The sequence below is a fragment of the Alexandromys fortis genome, unplaced genomic scaffold, assembly GCF_014885135.2.
Source record: "Alexandromys fortis isolate MF-2015 unplaced genomic scaffold, M_Fortis_MF-2015_v1.1 scaffold_180, whole genome shotgun sequence".
In the NCBI taxonomy this organism is placed as follows: Eukaryota; Metazoa; Chordata; class Mammalia; order Rodentia; family Cricetidae; genus Alexandromys; species Alexandromys fortis.
Genome location: NW_026068143.1, coordinates 1,751,238 through 1,759,761, shown reverse-complemented (window position 1 = coordinate 1,759,761; position 8,524 = coordinate 1,751,238).

Genomic DNA, 8,524 nt, shown 5'->3' with positions numbered 1-8,524 from the left:
TTTATGGTTGTCTCTAAGCAATAGGGAAGGGAGTTTGACTAATATGCTCCATTTATGTCCGAACTTAACATAGTTTCTTATGCTCTATAATGTGGTCACTGGGAGTTCCTACATTCACCATTCTCTACTACACAAACAAACTTTGATAATATCTGAAAGCTGCACTGACCGATATATTAGAGATAATAATTTATAGTGCAATTTGGTACTATGTCAATTTCTCAAATTATAGTGGATTTTCTAATGGGGTCTATAAGCTACTTAACCATGAATTTTTTTTTATCAGATTTACAGTAGCAGACATATGTTTTCTCCTGTGGAGTGAGCCTTGAAGCCTGTTAGAGAATGGTTGGATGTCCTTATAACATCAGTCCTTATGACACAGTTATGCCCATGGCCTTATTTTACCATGCCAATTGTAACGGTGCCTCATAGGCTTCATAGCTGGACAGAACTACTAATGGCTTTCCCCCAATTGACTGCATATTACCTTCAAGTACTCTGAAAGCTAGGCAGCAGGGTGGAAATTTCTTAAAGAATACCAACTTGATTTTCCGTCCTGTGACAAATGTTTACAATATCTTCATCAATAGGGAATTACAATAAAGTTCTTTTAGAAAATAGAGAACAGTCTCTCACACACTTTGATGAATCACCATCTTCTCTACTTTGAGGTCATCTAATTCTGAGTTACATGATTAGCAGATAATACTTGTGACTTTTTGACTTGATTATATTTAGATGAGATTCTGTATTTGAATTTGATGTGGAAATGTCTTAAATTTTTAGAGAATGTTTTCATGAAGTAAATGCATTTTGTACATGAAAGACATATGACAAGTAGATTGGGCTGAATTATGTCTGTTATGATATGATGATGCCAGTGGGTTTGTGGTGGTTTTGGCATAGCTCAATATTAACATATAGAAGAATGAAAATAGATCAATATCTATCACCATGCAGAAACCTCAAGTCCAAATGGATCAAAAACCTCAACAGAAAGCCAGCCACACTGAACCTCATAGAAGAGAAAGTGGGAAGGTCACTTGAACACATTGGCACAGGAGACCACTTCCTATATAGAACCCCAGTAGCACGATAATGAGGGAAACAATAAATGGGACCTCCAGAAACTGAAAAGCATCTGTAAAGCAAAGTACATAGTCAACAAGACAAAATGGCAGCTTCCAGAATGGGAAAAGATCTTTACCAACCAGACAGAGGTCTGATCTCTAAAATATACAAAGAACTCAATAAATTGTTCATCAAAAAAAAAAAAAAAAACAAATAACCCAATAAAAATGTCCTACAGACCTAAACAGAGAACTCTCAATAGAGAAATCTAAAATGGCTGAAACACTAAAAGGAATGTTTCACATCCTTAGTCATCAGAAAAATGCAAATCAAAACAACTCTGAGATTCCATCTTATATCTGTAAGAATGGCCAAGGCCACTGCCAAAAACACTGAATAAAACTTATGCTGAAGAGGATGTTGGATAAAGGGAGCACTCCTCCATTGCTGGTCTGAGTGCAAATTGGTACAGCTTTTTTGGATATAAGTATGGTGATTTCCCAGATAATTAGGAAACAACCTACCTCAACAACCTGCAATACCACTTTTTGGTATGTATCCAAAGGATGCTCAATCATACCAAAAGGACATGTGCTCAACTATGTTCATAGTAGCGTTATTTGTAATAGTTAGAGCTTCTAAACAACCTAAATGCCGTTTTCTCAAAGAATGGATAAAGAAACTGTGGTACATTTACACACTAGAATACAACACAGAAGAAAAATAATGACATCTTGAAATTTGTGGGCAAATGGATGGATCTAGAAAACATCATATGGAGTGAAGTAATGCAGACCCAAAAAGACAAATATCATATGTACTCCCATAGTTCACAGTCCCAGAGAACCTAAGCAACAAAGAGGATCATAAGAGAGACATGCATAGATCTAATTTGCATGGGAAGTTGAAAAAGCCAAGATATCCTGAGTAAACTGGGAACAAGGGGACGATGGGAGAGGTAGAAAGGGAGGGGAGTAGAAGAGAGGGTATCAGAGAAAAATATATAACTCAATAAAAACTATTTTTAACAAATGCTGCACTGAGAAAAGTTACAAAGCTATATGACTAAACATAGATAAGAATAATGAGTTTAAATTGCAAGAGCTAGTTAATAATAAAACCAAGCTAATAGGCCTAATAGTTTATAATTAACACAAGCCTCTGTGTGTTTCTTGGAATTGAGTGCCTGCAGAACTAGTTGGGACAGAAATTTCTATCCACAATGAGGGATCAGGATGTTTTAGTTGTGAGAGGGATGATACGGGAGAGTAATAGGGGAAAAATCTTGATAGAGGGGGCCATTGTGGGATTAGGGAGAAACAGATATAGTGGAACTTCCCAGAAGCTCTTAAGGATGACTCCAGCTAAGCTTCTACCAATAGTGTAGAGGGTGCCTGCACTGGCTTTCCAAGGTAATCAGATTAGTGACTGCCTTGATTGTCATAGTACAGCCTTAATCCAGTACCTAATGGAAGCAGATGGAGAGATCTATGGCTCAGTCACTGGGCTGAGCTTCGTAAGTCCAGTTGAGAAAAGAGTGGAGGGATTGTATGAGCAAGGGGAGTCAAGATCATGATGGGGAAATTTTCAGAGATTGGAACACACAGACTCTAGACAGACAGCTAGGGAGCCAGCATGGGACTGACCTAGGCTCTGCCCTCCTGGGTGACAATTATATACCTTGGTCTTTTATGGGGCACTTAGCTGTGGGACCTGAACTTGTTCCTGTTGCATGAGCTGGCTCTTTGCAACCTGTTTCCTATGATTGGATGTCTTGTTCAGCCTTGATACACTGGGGAGGAGCTTGGTCTTTCCTCACTTTAATGTCTTGTGCTTTATTGATTCCCATGGGAGACCTTGCCAAGAGGAAAAGTATAGGGGGAAGGTGGCGAGAGAGCAGGAGGAGAGTAGAGAAGGGAAGTTGTGTATAGTATGTAAAATAAATTAAAAATGATGAAAAAAGAAAACAAAATGTTACATTGAAGGAAAATAAGGAAGCAAAATAAAAGTTTGAGAATTTCCTAAGACAAAAGATATATTAGTTAACAGTCTCTCTGATTACCCCCCCACCACTACTTGTAAATAAAAAAAAATGAAGCAGTTTATTAAAGATTTTTTTCCTACCACATTGAAAGTATATGTCATTATTGAGTTAGGATTCTTAACAAACCATGCCAAACACTCAACAGTGTGAAAGTAATATGTGAAATCAATTTATTAGTCACTTTTCAAAACTTTATACATTTATTTGGTGGGGGTTATGGGGGATCAGGGGAGGGATGTATGAAAAAGGCACAATCATAGAACTACTGTTGGGAGTGCAGATGGAAGTTTCTGTCGTGCCCAGCCTGACAGCCACTCAGTCCCAAAGAAATACATAGAAACTTATATTAATTATAAACTGTTTGGCCTATTAGCTCAAGGTTATTATTAACTACCACTTAAATCTTAAATTAACCCATAATTCTTGTCTATGTTTAGCCATGTGACTTGGTACCTCTTCTTACTAAGGTATTCTCATCCTCCTTCCTCTGCATCTGACTTGTGACTGACTATCTTTTCTATTCCCAGGATTCTCTTAGCGTGGTCACCCTGCCTATATTTCCTGCCAGGCTACTGGCCAATAAGCATTTTATTAGACTAATATAAGTGACAAATATTTACATTGTGCAAGAGCATTAACGAATAGCACTTCTCCTTTTTTCTTTTCAAAACAAGAACCCTGAATCTAATTTCTGTTTATCTTTTTTTCGTGACCATTATCCATAACAACCTGTAACATATACTCTAAATAAAGAAAAACACCTAAAATCCATTTCTTGAGAATGTGGACATAGTTTCTAGGCTACTTCTTGTGGATTGGGGACACAGATAATCTCATGGGAACCCAAAGAAAATTTAGGATTATGGTCAAGTCATGACATGAATATTCTGTGAGGCTGGATCACTTCTACCAGCACCCTTGAAACTGTTCTGGATATAGAATTCAGAAGGAAATGCAACAGAGGTACTCTGAAATGTTGAATCATCAGTGTCATCTGTTCCCACTGGAGATTTTTCAGTGGGTCTTCTTCAATCAAACATTAGTTTTCTTAACCAATAATGAACCCACAGCCTTTCATTTTCTGTGGAAACAAAAGCAATTCCTCTTCTTCAAAGAAAATCTTTTGACTTAAATTTGGAAGTCAAATAATTTTCAAAATATATAGTTTGGATTAATCTAGCAGCATTTATAATCAAATGCCTTTTAACAGCTGTTGCTCCTTTCTTAGCAGTCAAACAATTCAAAGACAACACAATAGCATACAGTTTCCAGAATCTGCATATTTTCCATCTTTAAGTGACATTTTTCTTACTCTATTTTCTTTTTAAAAGACTTTTTGCATAATTCTTCTCTCTCTCTAGTCTACATATATTTTTAAACAGTGAAATTTGCTCAGAATTTTTTTCTGTCTGAATCTGTCTGTACTGTATATCTCCATCTTTTTGGACCAAATGAGTCTATAATCTGCGAAGCAGCATGGCTAGGATTAATGCAGCAAATTTGGTGGCTGGCTCTACCCATTCCTTGGCTACCTCAGAATCTAGATTCATGGCAAAAGTATTGGCAGGAACCACATTTATTGTCACACACACACACACACACACACACACACAAAAAAGAGAAAAAACTCTGCAGAATTTCTAAATCCATGCTACCACCAAAAAAGCATGTTGTTGACTGTTCATCAACACCATTTAAGTGTTTGGTGGCAGGACCTCTTAAAAGAACCATTATGAATTTTTTGCTGCTGAGTCAGGAAGCCGTTCGTAAAGGAGCTGAGTCTCTGCTTGCTATCAGCAAACACAGCCTACCTGAGTAAAATAGTTAATAAGAAGCTGCACTCAATTCTGTTCTTGTTTGTCTATAATCCTTCTTTTTAAGTTTTCTCAGGCCTTATATGTAAATTATTGTCAAATGCTTGGATCCTATTGGTTTTATTTACTAAAGCATAAATAAAAACATAAATAAAATATGTTTTGCAAAAAAAGGGAGGGTATAGATATGATAAATAAAAATAGATTATTGAATCTCCTTTAAAATGTTTTACATTGGATTAAATTTTTATATATGTGATGGAGGAAGGTCATTGGCTAATAAAGAAACTGTCTTGGCCCATTTTATTGGTTAGAACATAGGTGGGTGGAGTAAACAGAAGAGAATGCTGGGAGGAAGAGGAAGTGAGGTCAGAAGTAATGCAGCTCCTCTCAGAGCCAGACGCCTCAGACAGAGAGGCATGCTCCGCTCTCCCGGGCAGATGCACGCAATGAAGCTCCTCCGACCCAGGATGGACGTAGGCTAGAATATTCCCAGTAAGCACACCTTGGGGTGCTACACACATTATTAGAAATGGGCTAGTCCAGGTTCGAGAATTAGTCTAAAAGAGGCTAGATAGAAAGGGGTCAAGCAATGTTTAAATGAATACAGTTTGTGTGTTGTTATTTCGGGCATAAGCTAGCAGGTGGCTGGGGTGCTGGGGACGCAGCCCTGCCACTCCTATTTAACATATATGTATACAAAATTTATATATTGATACAAATTTGAGATTAACTTTTTAGAACATACTGTACATACATTTCTAATCTTTTTTGTTTGTTTGTTTGTTTGTTTTTTTGAGACAGGGTTTCACTGTACCTTTGGATCCTGTCCTGGAACTAGTTCTCTATACCCAGGTTAATATTCTCATTTCAGGTCTTTATGACCTAGAAATTTGTGACTACTTAAAAATTTATGACTGTCAAGGGACTATCCATTTGTTGTTATTGTTTATGTGTGTGATTTTAAATTTACTTTCCTTATGAAGAAAATAATCAGTGAGACATGCAATTTTCTGTTTTATATTCCATTATATAATTGATTTTTGATAAACTGCCTATATTATTACTCTACTGCTATAAATTAGAATATTATATAAATGTCTATTAGCTCAAATTTGTTGATGGTGATATTTATACTCAAGATACTCTTCCTGGTCATCTTTCATTTAGGCTATCTGATAGAAAATATTTAAATCTCTGAATGAATTTTCTATTTATTTATTTTTCCTTGCAGTTATGTCAGCCTTTTGTTTTCTCTAATATGAAGCTCTGTTTGAAGGTATATATTTAGGATTGTTCTAACTCGATATAATCCTCTTGACAATTTCCTGATTTCTTTAACAATATAAAACTAACATTTTAATCATTTTTCATGAAATCTATTCCATTAAATATTAATATAGTCTATCTTATTTCCCTTTGACTAAGATTGGCATAGCATATTTTTCTCCCCATCCCTTCTTTTTATTATTTTTATTTTTATTGAGCGCTACACTTTCTCTGCCATCCTCTTCTTTTAACTCACTTATATGTTTCTTGTAGGCATGGTATATTTAAATGAAACTTTTTTGTTTAATTTGTCAAACTCTATCTTTTGAATTTTGATCTTTGTTCCGGGAGGTAGTATTTTAATAGATTTGTCTAACACCTTAGTATGTTTTGCTGATATGATTCTATTAATCTCCTTTACTACCTTGTAAGAAGTACACATTTGGCAACTTTAGTTCTTATTTTAGTCTATACTATACATATTAAATGTTTTAATCTTCCTAGAACATAGTTTTTCATATATAGTATAAGAATATTATGATGGTTGTAATGGTTTAAATGAGAAATGTCTTTCACAATCTTGGGTATTTGAATACTTGGTCCCCAACTGATAGTGCTGTTTGATAAATTTAATAACTCAAAACAGTCTAGTATTGACTCTGTTGTACAAGCATTAGTGATAACTCTAATGAAGATTTATGATGAAAAAGAGCTGGAAAAATACAAAATGTAAAATTTGAGGAGAAAAAGAGCACCAGGAAATAGAATGGAGCTAAGGCCTGTGTTCAAGGAGATAACCAGATTAAGAAATGGAATAAAGGGAGTGGTGACCTCAGGTAAAGATGTCAGGCAGCTAAGTTCCCAACAGGCAAAAAAAAAAAAAAAAAAAAAAAAGGAAGAAAGAAAATCTTAACAAGTCAAATGTGGTGGTGCACACCTTTAGTCCCAGAATTCAGATGGCAGAGGCATATCCCTGAGTTTGAGGCCAGCATTCAGATGGCAGATGTTTATCTCTGAGTTTTTTCTACATATCTTGTTTCAGGACAGCCAAGCTTAGGCAGTGAAGGAAACCATCAAAAATATAAAATTGGCAAAGATGTATTGAATGAGGGGCCCATGTTCCAGTCCTAGCAAGCAGCAGAACACCCAGCTTCAACCACATGATTCTGGATTTATGGATAAAAGCAAGGGTTTGTGGGATATTACTTGATGACTAAAGAAAGCTAGTTAGGTCAGGTATATGTCAGAGGTGTTCCTGAATGGAGGCTTAGAGAGGCTACTATATGAAACTGTAAAATTGAAGACTGGATTGCCTTGGAGACACCCAAGATGTTGGAGATGACAAACCATGAGATACCAGCCTAGAAGAGCTGCTAATGGTGAGTGGAAGCAGCCCAAGTGAAAGAAGTCACCAAAGCTAAAAGGAATTGTTAATTTGCACGGCACTTTTACATCATACATGGAGATGCAAAACTTAGGGTTTGCCCAAATAGTTTTTGGTCTTGTTTTGGTCTAGTATTATCTTACTATGTTCCTTTTCCTGTGTTTTAGAACAATAATAGATAATACTATGCCATTCCATATTGGAAGTATGTAATTTTATAGAGGACTACAGTTAAGAGATTGCATGAATCTCAGAAGAGACTTTGAACTTTGGACTTTTAAACATTGTTGAGACTGTGATGAGTATGGGGACTTTTGAATTTGAACAAAAAGCATTTTGCATTATGTTATTGTTACAAATTATTAGGAGCCAGTGATCAGAATGTGGTAGTTTAAATTAATTACCCTCATAAGCTCATAGGTAGTGGCTTTATTAGGAGATGTGTGTTTTTTGGAGTAGGTGTGGCCTTGTTGGAGTAAGTGTGTCACCGTGGAGGTAGGTTTTGAGGTTTCATATATGCTCAAGCCATGCCGAGTGTCTCAGTTTACTGAAGATCTCAGCCCCTTTTCCAGCACCATGTCTGCCTGCATGCTACCATGTGCTGCCATGATGATAATGGTCTAAACCTCTGACCTTTAAATCACCCCAATTAAATGGTACATATATACATATATGGATGTTAAGTCATTTGGGTTAACAATATTCCCCCCACCAAAAACAAAATAAATAAATAAAAACACAAACTTACCATAACAACAAAAAACAGCACCAGACACAAAAAACATGACCTTTCAAAGGGTTAGTCTGGTAATTACAGTGAATTTCAAAACAATATATTTTTTGCAGGCTCTCGGGAGTTGAGGGTAGACTCCTATTGCTGAAGATACTTAGGGCCAAGAACTTGGATTCTTTAAACTGGATCTGACTTGGAAGTCACTT